The 12,702-nt window shown below is 37.0% G+C and overlaps 1 protein-coding gene across 6 annotated transcripts in view; it reads right to left on the reverse strand.

The window, feature by feature from the left end:
• Positions 1-12,702, reverse strand: part of peak1 (pseudopodium-enriched atypical kinase 1) — a 105,754-nt gene that overhangs the window by 59,824 nt on the left and 33,228 nt on the right. The window contains exon 3 of one of the 6 annotated variants that reach the window (XM_024281474.2): positions 12,590-12,649. The exons of the other annotated variants lie outside the window; for them this stretch is intronic. The gene's annotated coding sequence lies outside the window, so the exon portion shown is untranslated. The remainder of the gene's footprint in view (positions 1-12,589; positions 12,650-12,702) is intronic. 6 annotated transcript variants of the gene reach the window in all.

The following is a 12,702-nucleotide window of genomic DNA, read 5'->3' on the forward strand; positions in this document are numbered from 1 at the left end:
CGCAGTATCGCGATATTATCGATATCGTGAACCATGTATCGCGTATCGTATCGTATCGTGAGGTACCCAGTGATTCCCAGCCCTAATATATATATATATATATGTGTGTGTGTTCTTTTTCATTGATTCTGATCTTATTTTCAAAATAAAGGTATAAATGATGGCGCCTAAATATATATTAAATACCTTGTTATACATTCAGTTAAAAGACATTGCAACCACTCAAAAATAATAAATGAGATTGTGAGAATTGTGGCTTGATCTGTGCGTCATTGATCTTAAATTGTAAATTAAATCATATCACCACCTAAGTAACAATCAGCTCAGCTTCTGATTAAACAACTACAATGGACTAAACAGTAGAAAAATGGTAGGGAGGCTCCTTGAAGATGTATTAAAACCAAAAAAATAAATGCATGTTTTAACAAGGAAAACTGTATGAGGATTTAGTCATTTGATCCTATTTTGAAGTTCCTCATTTCTCACATGTGAGTAAAGTAACAGAAAAATACCGATGGCGCAGAAGGAGATCCGCTTGAGACGCGCTTTAATTATTTTTAGGATTTAGAAAACATCTGAATAATGGAACAGTGTCAGCACGTCAGACTGCGTCAGGAACCAGATTTACTGCAGCCTGTTTTTATTTAGACAAAAACAAGACAGTTGAACTGCAGGTTTCATCTCATCAACAAACTGAGGACGTTTTGAAACAACAAAATAAGAGCAAATCAAGTTACCTAAAAGAAGTTAAGGAGGTGTACGGTTTGAGAAATGCCACTCTACGAATACAAATTAGACAGATTCCAGTTAACTTTCCATTAAAGCATAAAACTATTTTGTCCGATTTACAGTTGATAATGAAACATCTTTGTAAAAATGCAAAACTAAGTCAAATTTAAACCAACTAGAAGCTGTTCATCTTTGAATTTGTTCCTTTTGTGGTTTGGTACCTTTGACAGCACAGTGGAATTTTTATAAGATTTTAATTATGAGGAAAAAGCTTCAAGGCAAATGTAATATTCACGGACTTGTATAAAAAGAAAAACAACACTTGTTGATAAAAACAAGCACATTTTAGTGGTGTTAATGGAATGTTAGGAGATTGTTTCACATTAGTTTAATATTTTTTTTCTTTTTTATGACCAATTTCTGTTTGATTTTACATTTGTAAAGGACCTTTTGACTCTGTTCTCTGTTGGAGAAATAAAGTTTTTCTTAAGTCTCCACTGTTGTTTCTCAGTGTAAAAAAGCTCTCATTAAAATGGGACAGGGCTTGTCCAAAGCTGCATGTCTTGTTTAATTAGAGGCCGTCCCATCAGTGTTGAAAGTCCCTTCTCCACAGAGCTGACACACATGGTGAAGGTGATGGTGATGCACACACTGGCTCGTGTCTTCATGTCAACTGCTTCTATCAAACTGCTAATTGTTCGAATGTCGGCCTTTGCTGTGAATTTGGCATCCACAGTGATCATCCTGGATAATTGGTGCTCTGGGCTCAGCAGCCTAGCTGCTGCTACAGCAGATGGTGGGGCTGGAATACTTTACGAACACATTAACTCCAGACTATTGAAGAACGAAGGAATAATTTTGACCAAGTAACTAGAGATCCCATCACGTGGTTGATGACTTTTAAATGATAAAAGAAGTTTAATGAAGTGAACACTTGTTCATTTTTCAAATCTGTTACAAAAGTATCAGATCGGGACACAATATTGAGAGATACTCAAAATCAAATGACTCAGAATCGGATCGAGCCCCAAAAAAACCTGATTGGGACGTCCCTATTAGTAATATATTTTAATACCTCCAGGTAATCATTTGTGTTTATCAATCAGCTTGTATTCTCTATAATACTATAGTCCAGTTGAATACTTTGATTTTGATTGGCTGCAGGGTATCTATTTAAAAGTGATAATTTACATTTGAAAAATAAGTTCTGGTCACATAACCTGATTCCACATATGCCAGTTGGTAACCAGAACAATAAAAACTTAGAACATAGGTGGTTGTACGTTATCCCACAGTTCATCACAACAACAAGAAAGTAGAAAAGATCTGTCCTTCAAATGGACATCCCAATATCTCTATCAATTTTTAATATCAACAGCAATGTTTCCTTTCATTTTAAATAGTTTTTCTTTTTGTATTGCTTACCTTATTACATGATAGAGAGTAAATATGCTTTGATAATCGATGTCATTAACTATTAATGAAAGAAAATGTTTGTTAATCCAGATTTAATAATCAGAGTTAATGATATTTCTTGCAATAAAAGCAGTCCAAGAAACCAATTGTGAACTTTGTTTCTTATAACAAATGTTTGCTTCACCATCTGTTCAAAAACAAGCGTTTAGAGGTCAACTTTTCTTCTGAAATTATACTTTGTATCACCTAACATTTAATGTATATTAGTGCTGCCACAAACAATAATTTTAGTAGTCGACTAATCACCAAATATTTTTTCAGATTAGACGAATAATCGGGTCATGCTCAAACTGGATGTAAAACACATATTTTAACCATCATTAGCTTTAAACTAACTAAAAACTGGATATATAGCATTACCTCCGATAATGCTAGTGTGAATACTGTTAGCTGAATTTGGCGGCTGGAGATGCTAATGCTGATCGCTAAAAATGCTGAATTTGATAGCGGAAATCACTGAAGCTAATAGAAGAAACCCTGAAGCTGATAGCCAGCTAAAATATTAGTTGATGCCTAATTAGCATGAAAAAAACTGACAAAAACCTTAATTAGCCTAAACAGCTAGCATGCAGCTGAAATATTAGGTAAACTCCAAAATAGCCTAAAAAAACAAAAGCCTAAATTAGCCAAAATAGCAAGCATGTAGCTAAAGCTAATAGCTAAAAACGCTGAAGCTAATAGCCAGCTAAAATATTAGTTAAATGCCAAATTAGCCTAAAAAACAGAAAGCCTAAATTAGCCTAAACAGCTAGCATGCAGCTGAAATATTAGCTAAACTCCAAAATAGCCTAAAAAACAAAAAAAGCCTTAATTAGCCAAAATAGTTAACATGTAGCCAAAGCTAATAGCTGAAAACGCTAAAGCTGATAGCCAGCTGAAATATTAGTTAAATGCCAAATCAGCCTAAAAAACAGAAAAAGCCTAAATTAGCCAAAATAGCTAACATGTAGTTAAAATGTTAGCTAAACTCCAAAATAGCCTATAAAAACCTTAATAAATGCCAAAATAGTCCAAAAAGCTAGAAAAAAGCTAAACCTATGAACACAACAAGATTAAAGTATCACTATTAGATTTAATATCTATTTCTTTTATAAGTGACCATGATATAAAGGGGATAATTCCTTATGAAGATGATCAGAATTTAACTGACGATGGCGAGGTGTGAACCGTCCTACACTTCATGTCAGATAGTTGCTTCCACGTTGATTGATTTCTGATGGTGGACACTTCAGTGAGAATTATCCCCAATTTATTTAGTGCTGCCTAAAGTTTTTTAAAACTACATAGACTGTGTTTAGAACATTGTGTTCTTTTAGTGTTTGTGAATAAAAACAGTTTGACAAATGAAACCAGTATCTCTTCAAGAAATCAGTCTGGAAAAAGCTATCGCTCAGGAACAGGTAACAAATCCAGGGTATCCTGACCCAGCCGGAGCAAATGGCAGCAGTTGTTGAAGGCTTGACAAAGGCAAAGATAATGAGAAGAGAGGAATTCACATCAACACACGCACAAGCGGACACGCACGCACAGACAAACAAGTGTGGCAAAGAATCTTTTGGCTGTGCAAGTGAGTGAGCGAGAAGATAAGGCACAGATGAAGCTGTGAATGGGAGCAGTAGATGGAGGAAGCGCTTAAGCGATACAAAAGGAGGGGGATAGAGAGGTAGGAGAATGTTTCAGAGTGGTTTATAATGAGATGGCCCCAAATGTAGTTGAATGAAGATGAAGAAGAAAGGAGACTGGTGGGAAAGCAGTCAACAAACATTAGGAATCTCATTTAGCTCGACTTCCACAAAAGGAGAATAGAGACATGAAAACGAATGACGGTGAAGAGAAACAGACCATTCTCAACAGTAAGGTCCTACAGTTCTCATCTGTGAACCACCATTACAACTGTCTTATCATCCACGATGATTAGGAACTGATGCTGAAGACAAAGGATGAAAAACAAAACATCTGAGAGAACGAGGCTGAACTAAATCCCCCCAAATTCCCAGGGAGAGTATCAGTTCCATGATAGCTCTTAACCCAACATTTTTAAGCAGCTGTCAGCTTCTCGTCCACATAGTTCCAATCCCAGGCGACCCCCGGTCAGCTAAATACAAATTTAATAGAAATGTCAGCAGCAAAATGCATTTTCAAAGGAAGGAGAATCCACAGACGGCAACATCCAAGTCCTCACAGAGTTATTTTAAACATAAAAGGAGAACAATTGAAGCAAATCATCAGGATTTGCCATCAGTGTTTTCATGCATGTCATCCATTAGTGTCCTGAAACTTGGTCATTGAAAAAAAAAACTGTGGGCAAAGACAACCTTTTTTAATTGGCAAAATATTCATGATATTTAAAGTTCAAACTTAAACTAAAGCAACACATCACACCCATAAAAATGACATTTAGATAAATAAATTCCTCTTATCTTATATATCTGCTTAATTTTAACCCTTAAACAGCAGAACTTCAGCTACTGTGCTCACATATTTTCGACTACCATGACTAACTGTACACACAATTGACAAAATTCGAGTGGAGAAACGCAACCTTGCACTAATGCATCACTGTGAAGTGCTTATGCAATCAACGTTATTCAGCTGACTCTGTTGCAGAGAAAAGCAGCTTAGCACCATTACGTCACTTTTCTCTGCGTCAGAATGAATCACGTATATCGCCTAAGAATTATGGTAGATCAAAGAGCATGTTTTTTAGGTGTTACCGGCGACACCTCCGGTGTATCTGAGCTTTACTCGAATCACAATTAAGCAAAAAACAAAATGCTTTCTCACCAGATGAACATACATGATTTCACTTTGAAGAATGTTTTAAAACTGTTCAGAACTGAATTTTATTTTGGACTACAGTTAGACAGGTTGATTAAATTTGCTTAAGCAGAAATAATCAATTTGAAGAAAATAAGATTTGACCTTTTACCTTTTTTTTAAGTCATAACGTCAATTAATCAGAACATCTTTCTGAGTTCCAAAGTTATAAATGTAGTCAATCCATGTCTTCATTAACAACAGTTACTCATTTGGGGGTGGTAGTAACAAAAACAACTTCAGAGTAAAGCTTAATCATTCGGGGGTTGACTCGTAAAGATGCTGCAGGTTTTTGGGGTGTCCGGTCCCGTGGAGGATCGCAGGAAGTAACAGCAGTATCTTAAGGGTTGTCATTGAAAATGAAATGTACGATTGTTGTACATGTGGTAAGTGTATTGTGAAGTATTTCTGAGGCTAAGGTAAGCTGCATAAACTAACAACACGTGTACAGATGTAGCCTTTATTTTTAGTTAATTTAAAGCGAATGATGGTTAAGATGTGTGCACTTTGACCCAATTAGTTGACTAATCTGAAAATATAATCAGTGATTAGTCAACTATTAAAACAATCGTTTGTGGCAGCCCTAATGTCCACACAAGCTATGCTCTGAATGTCTAACTTCCTAATTTCTAACATTCTTGTAAGGAGCATGCATTTATCATGTGAACAGTAGGGAGCCCCTTGACATGCCCAAGTCTCTCCTACTTCATCCTTACTCTACCTTTGCATGTTTTCCAAGTGTTCACCACGACCCCTCACCCACAGCATGCTCATAAAAAAATGTGCAGGTTGACCGAGCGATCTACAACCCTGATATTTATGTGGGCCATCTGTGGGCCTGGTCCAGGGCTAGTTTTTGACCACAGAAGGCCTGTATTCACCTGTGAGAGCAGATGAGACTACAAAAGAAGAAAACAATTTTACAATTATATGAAGCTCATAAATAGACAATTACTCAATTTTATGGATAACCAACAAGCTGTATAGTGGCTTTATTATACTTGAGTGGACTTCAGTGACAAACACCATTGTTCACTTAAGAGGCACACCAATATCATTATTTTCAAGTAAACAGCTCGTTTCGGTTTTATCATTCTTTTCCAACTTCTAAGTTTGATGTGTGTGCTCATCTATCAGTAATTTTAAAACGATCTTTTTGTTTATCCATTCCAATTGATCTGATAAAGTATACAAAAACGTGAAGCCTTAAAAACCCATTCTAAGAAAAATCGTGTTTTTGGTGTTTTTAACCAATTCTTGTAGAATTTTTACCATGATGGAAAACATATATAAAGAAAGTTAAGATTAAACTACATTTCTGAATATTTCTTTATTTAAATTGTGGTGAATCAGGAGCAGATGAAAATTGCCACTGAAAAAAGTTTGTAGTTGTTGCGTACAAACTATAATTGGCAGGTAACAAGCTACTTGCTCCACTCCCTTCCGATGCATCCACTTCAAGACATATATATCCACGATGTACATCTTTGTTTTCTTTGTCTGAGCTGCGGTCTGGCTCAAAACTGTACATCTGGATAGCTCCCTTGCCATTTTTATTGCACTGCTAATGTTAGCTTGGGGTTGCTGTGAGGGATTGTATGATAGCGAGAGAAAGTGTAAAGAATTAGTTGATGGGAAATGAGCTCAGGTGCAGCAAATTTCTGGGACAAAGTTTCTTTTCAGAAACTTTGTCCCAGAAAATGACAGAGGTTTCTTTTTTTTTATTTAGGCTAAAATGGCATATTCATAATTAAAATACAACTGGGAATGCCTTTATAACAGATCAAAAGATGATTGAGTGGGACTTTAAAAATTGGCGAATGGGAGATAACAAGTGGCTGAAATGAGTTTGAGTATTTATGTTGAAGAATGTTGTAACAATCTAGAGCAGTTGTTCTTCTCAGCTCTCTAGAGCCAGTATCCACTCCTCTTGGTGTTGCCTGTGATGCCGATTTCAATTCTGCCCTGAAGCTCGTCTCTACAGGGAGAGGGCCCAGAGGGGAGAGTGCTTTCCAACAGTGCAGGACAGCTTGGATGAGATAAGGCAAGGCCATTTAAAATTCATTAACAATAAATGGAGATGAATGGGATTGAGAGCACAGTGAGGGGATGCACTATTATATCCTCTAACACTCATTTTATTTCAAAGCTTTTTGATTGAATTATTAAAGTGAGAAATGCGTAAAAAATGGACTAATAACAAGCACCTTTGAGTCAAAATGGGGCAGCTGCACAATTTCAGTCAGAACCAAGATTCCCTGTCTTGAACATCCCATCAGCTCACAACATTCAGCTGCTGTTTTTATGCTGGCCTTCTTCTGGAGCTGCATAGCAAACAATCATTAACAGGATGAAAGCACATGAAAGGGCTTCTGCGCCAGTGAGGCTGAGCTTGGGGAGGCGGGTGACTGAAAGGGATAATGGCATAGCACTGCATTGTTTTTGCCTCTGCATGCAGTGCAATGCATAATTAATATTTCAAATGTTTCATTACCAATGGTACAGTTCGGATGTGGTCTAACTTAGAGGACTTATTAACTTTTGATATTTGAGGGAGATCAGTTACAGTATGTGCTTTAAAAAAAGAAAATTCTGTTATATTACATACGTGAGATAAATAAATACGGTATCGAAGCCTGTATTTGAGTTTGCTACGCCTTCATGCATGGTTTTGCAGCAGTTCCTATATGTCCATTAGGAGAAATTATATTGTAATAATTGCTCTAAATTACATTCTCAACTCCTTATATCATAAATTGTTGGTCTGTGAATCGTCAAGCATCACACAGGGGCTTTACAACAGGCAGCAGGGTTGATTATCTCAGCTTTTAACTGGTGGGATTCACTTTGTGTCTGCTGTACTGTTAAAAACAGTTTATTTTACCCGGCGGCAGTGAATGCAATTTATTTTTCCCCGACAAAATGTTGGTTGAATATGCTTTTGCTGCAGCATCGCCATACAGTTTGTGACCAAAACTCAGCGATTTGGATAATAAGCTACTTCCTAAATCAGAGAGTGCTTCAACTGGTCGGGACTTAATTGAGTGTTAGTAACAACCAGTGTTAGGATATCATCACTGTGTAGTGGAAATATAGTGTGTCTGAGATAAATACAGCTTTTTTACTGATCTACATTGAATTTAGACAAAAAATGAATGTAACTGAGTTTATAATGATTTGCAACAAGAGCAGCAATGAAATCAGTTCAGTTGTAGCTGTAGAACACTTTAAAACAATAGTATTTATGTCTGGAAATCTCCAGCTGCCATACATAACTAAGCTAGTTAAAATACTGATTAAAAAGAGATTTGAAAGAGACATGTCTTCAACACAGATGGAGCATCATTAAAAACTGTTGATGTTAGACAAAAGGTTGACAAATGGTTGCAAAATGTTCTTTTTGAATCAACACAAATATTAATGCTAATAAAATTTAAAACCCATCAGTTGTCACAAACTTGGTTGTGAGAAAATTGATCTCATAATCTGACACTGTAAGGGCAGATAACTGCAGTAAGGAACAATCTCTCCATTTTAACCCTTAATAATGAGGGTGAATCAAAGTCATGATGGCACCAATAGTTGACACTAAAATCACCAATACCCTATGAACTATGACACTCAAAGACAAATCAAGAGATGGGTTTAGAACTCTAAAGAAGAATCCAATGGAATATGATCATTCAGGTAATATTATACATGGCTCAAAAGGAAAACGCAAGATTTTTCTTGTGGGATATGAGATGAACTACTTATATGACTATTAAAACATATTAAAGGCAGCATTAAAAGCCAATGACCACAAATTAGCATCCAGTCAATTCTCAGGGGATGTCATACTGTAATAAAATATCAAACAGATAGTTGCTAGAGACCTGGGGTAAGGGGAACAAATCAAACCAGCTCAGAAACCTAGTAGAAGAGTGTCCTGCCATGAAATTGGTAGGTTTTTGGTTCAAATCCACAGTTAGACTCCTTTGGTACTTGAGTGTGTCTGTGTCTGCAGGTCACTACTCCCCAGGGGATGGGTCGACGAAGAGATGAAGCACCGGAACTTTCCCAGCATATTAACAGTGTATGACCACACAAACTTGACTCATTGAGAGAAGCATAAAGGTGTAATACAGTGTTTGCTATATCACAACTCACTTTTCGGAGTCTCACTGTTTTGTGGATTTTTTTTCTCTTTTACAGCACACTGTGTCAAACAGTCTCTGTTCCATGTCTTTGGTACAGAATGCGTTCGGTTTCCCAAACTGAACTTATTTTTTTATGAGGGTTTGAACAGTGTGAAAATGTTCATGTCTGTCTAAGTATATAAAGTGTGTAGTACTTGAAACATCTCTAATCATACTTTGTGGATTTCACCTATTGCAGGTTTTTCAAGTAATGTATCCCTTGTGATAAATGAGGGAATACTGCACCATATATGGCATCCCATTAGGAAAACAACAAAGCTAGTAGATGCACAGTCCATGTTCAAAGAAGTTTACTCCCATTTTCCAGCATTTGTTAGATTGTCTAGAGCAGGGGTGGCCAACCCTGGTCCTCAAGAGCCTCAACCCTGCCTGTTTTCCAGCTCTCCCTGGACTGATTGATGCTGACAATTGAAATCAGGTGTGTTCAGTCAATCAGGATGTGGAATCATTTATGTCAACTAATCAGCAGGAAGCTGGTCAGGGAGAACTAGAAAACAGGCAGGGTTGAGGCTCCTGAGGACCAGGGTTGGCCACCCCTGGTCTAGAGTTTCTGTTAAGCATCAATAAATGGATTTTCAAGGATTTTAAGAATCTAGGGAATGTATTTGCTATAAATGCAAACAATTCAAAATGTAGGGTCTCCTAATCTCCTCATAAACACTTTACTGAATTACTGGTGAAATCTTTCCTCATGTATTCAAACAAATAACCTAATTTATGAAAATACCTTAAAAAAACTCTCCTTATAACAGAGTGCCACAAAGCCTGCATCTATCATGCAGGAATCACGTGTTGGTAAACTGGTACGCTCTACTGAAATGTTGACTGTAAATCATCTCAAGACAAACGCTGTCATTTTATTCTATCATGTACAGAACACTCTGTTCTCCTTAAAACCGCTCAATATTTCAGACAAAAAGCAGCTGTTTATGGTTCTCTGACAAAGGTTTTCCTTCAGAAAGCTCATGTAAACCAAGAAAAACTAAAACACACTGCAGTCTGGGAACAAAAAAGAAAGATGAGTTGACACAGAGCCCAGCATCAACTGTTGCGTGTTTGCAATGGGATAGATTGTGTGCTTGGGCATGTCTAATTCATTTGCAGAATTAGACAAGTGAAAACATAAATAATCTATTTGATCTCATAAGAACCGTATTGTTTGTAACCACCCAGGATGTTTTACGCTGAATTTATCAAACAAAGGCTGTTCATGACTTGTTCATCAGTCACCAGACTGCTCTTATTTTGTGGAACCTATATTTGTAGATAGATCACTAGAATCCGGGAAAACGGGAATCTGGTTCCAAATGTTATTTTTTGCCTTTTTTAACCCCTTAATCCTGTAGGTTTTGTGCTGAAAGTGAGTGTAAAAAGGTAATTATTGATATTTGACCAACATTCTACAGAAACATTTCAACACTCATCCCACACATTGATTTCTCTTTGAAGCACCATTCAAGAATCTCATTTACCTGTACTCTAGAGCCCATGGAGACCTTTAAGCCTTGTTTGCATACAATATTATGCACATTTTGCTTATCTTTTTTCTGTTGGTCATTTGCATTATCAAAAGAACAATTTTGGGGATGATCTCTATAAAATGTTTCTTTCTTCATAAATGTTCAGAAAACTGCAGCAAGAACATTTCTGCCTCAGTTCCGCAGGAACACGCACACATACTCATCAACCAGTTGTATCTGCTTGGTTACGACTCTGCTCATGCAGCAGATTTGTGTGCAAATGTGTGCAAAGTGATGCTAATAAAGTCAGTGCATTAATTATAATCATGAAGGTAAAAACTCCTTTATGTGAAAGAACTTTTGAGTTCAGTGTTGGCTGATATTGACTGGATTCTTCTACTGCAGCTTTGTTTTGTATGGTAACGGTTTATGACAGGAAAATATTCTGAGGAGACAATTTATGGCAAGCACACAGGAAGTAAGGAATTCAAACAATAGGTTATGACAAGTTACAGCTTTGAGATGATTTATTTGGCAATAGATGACTGAAATTTTTCATTCCACAAAACAGTGAATGTCAATTTGTCTTTGTCTTTTAAATAAAGTGTACTCCATGATGCAACATCCAGACTACTCCAAGTTCTGAAGGGTTGGACAAAATGCTAATGACCCCAAGTTAGAGAGTTTAAAGTCCCACTCCAATCATCTTGTGATTTTTTTAAAAAGCATTCCCTGTGGTCTTTCAATTATGATTGACATTTTTAGCCAAAAAAAAAAAAAAAAATTCCATCATTTTCTGGGACAGTTTCTGCAAAGCGGCAAGAGTTCATTAGACATTTGCTCCCAAGTTGTTGGTGGGACTGTTGGCACGGAGTAAGCCTGCCTTGATTTCCCATCAACGCTGTCCCACTTGCAGCCCCTCTCAACCTAACATTACCGGTCAAAAACAAAACTGGTATTGGAGCTATCCAGATGCCAGGTCAGATGAAGTGACAAAAACTTTAATCCATCTGTCTACAAGAGAATGCACCAGCTGGTGACATGCTGTTTGTGATTTGTATGTAGAAATGGAGTGTGTGGTAACTGAAATATCTGTAAGCTAAAGGAAGTTGCACATACTTATGATGTATGGGTGTTGCTGTCATATGGTGCCCTTATGCCACACTCTAGTGCATGGGAGGCCAAACGTTTTGACTCATGGGACACAAAGGATTCTAAAATTTGACATAACGGCCGGACCAGGAGCAGTTGCAGGGCACATTTTGGCAATCCACCTCATAGGTGAAAGAACTAACACACAATCTGGACATAAACATACTACAATCTTGATTGAAAATAAGTTTTTTTTTTTTTTTTTAACAGAACATTTTGAAGTTCTGTTTGGACTCTTGGAGAGTCAAAACTGTGGATTTTGTTCTCATTTTAGTGCCAGCACCAATGGGTTGATGTCCATAAAGGAAAAACACAAACTTAGAGAAATCCTGGGTTTGAATTATCGGAGAAATGACTGTCTAACTCAGAAACTGACGTGCAGTGCATTATCAACGCACCAGAAATACAGGCAAAATAAAACATCAATAAGGATCATCATTATAACTTAGTCTAGTTTGGTGGGCCAGTTTACAGTTTGATGGGTCGCATATGGCCATAGTTTTCCCACCCCTGCTCTAGTGGTTACTAAGGTGCCCCTTACTGACTGTGCGCGAATGCTGCATGTTTGGGGTGAATATGTGAAATGTAAGATGTCCACAAAAACTACATTCTAATTGTCTAATAATTTCCAACATTTGGGCTGCATCTAAGGATTTTGCAAGAAGTGCACACTCATAAAATGCGGCCCTTGCCCAGTGGGCAGAATTTGTGGGAGTTGAACAAATTAAAAATCTGTACAAAACATCTGCAACTCACCAACTTCACCCTTGATGTGTTGTTCAAGTGTTCGTTACAATCCGTGGTTCACAGAACTCCCTTTGAAAAGATGTAAAGTCAATATTTTAGAAGACATTGATCTTTTTTAAAAG

The sequence above is a fragment of the Oryzias melastigma genome, linkage group LG6, assembly GCF_002922805.2.
Source record: "Oryzias melastigma strain HK-1 linkage group LG6, ASM292280v2, whole genome shotgun sequence".
Classification (NCBI taxonomy): domain Eukaryota; kingdom Metazoa; phylum Chordata; class Actinopteri; order Beloniformes; family Adrianichthyidae; genus Oryzias; species Oryzias melastigma.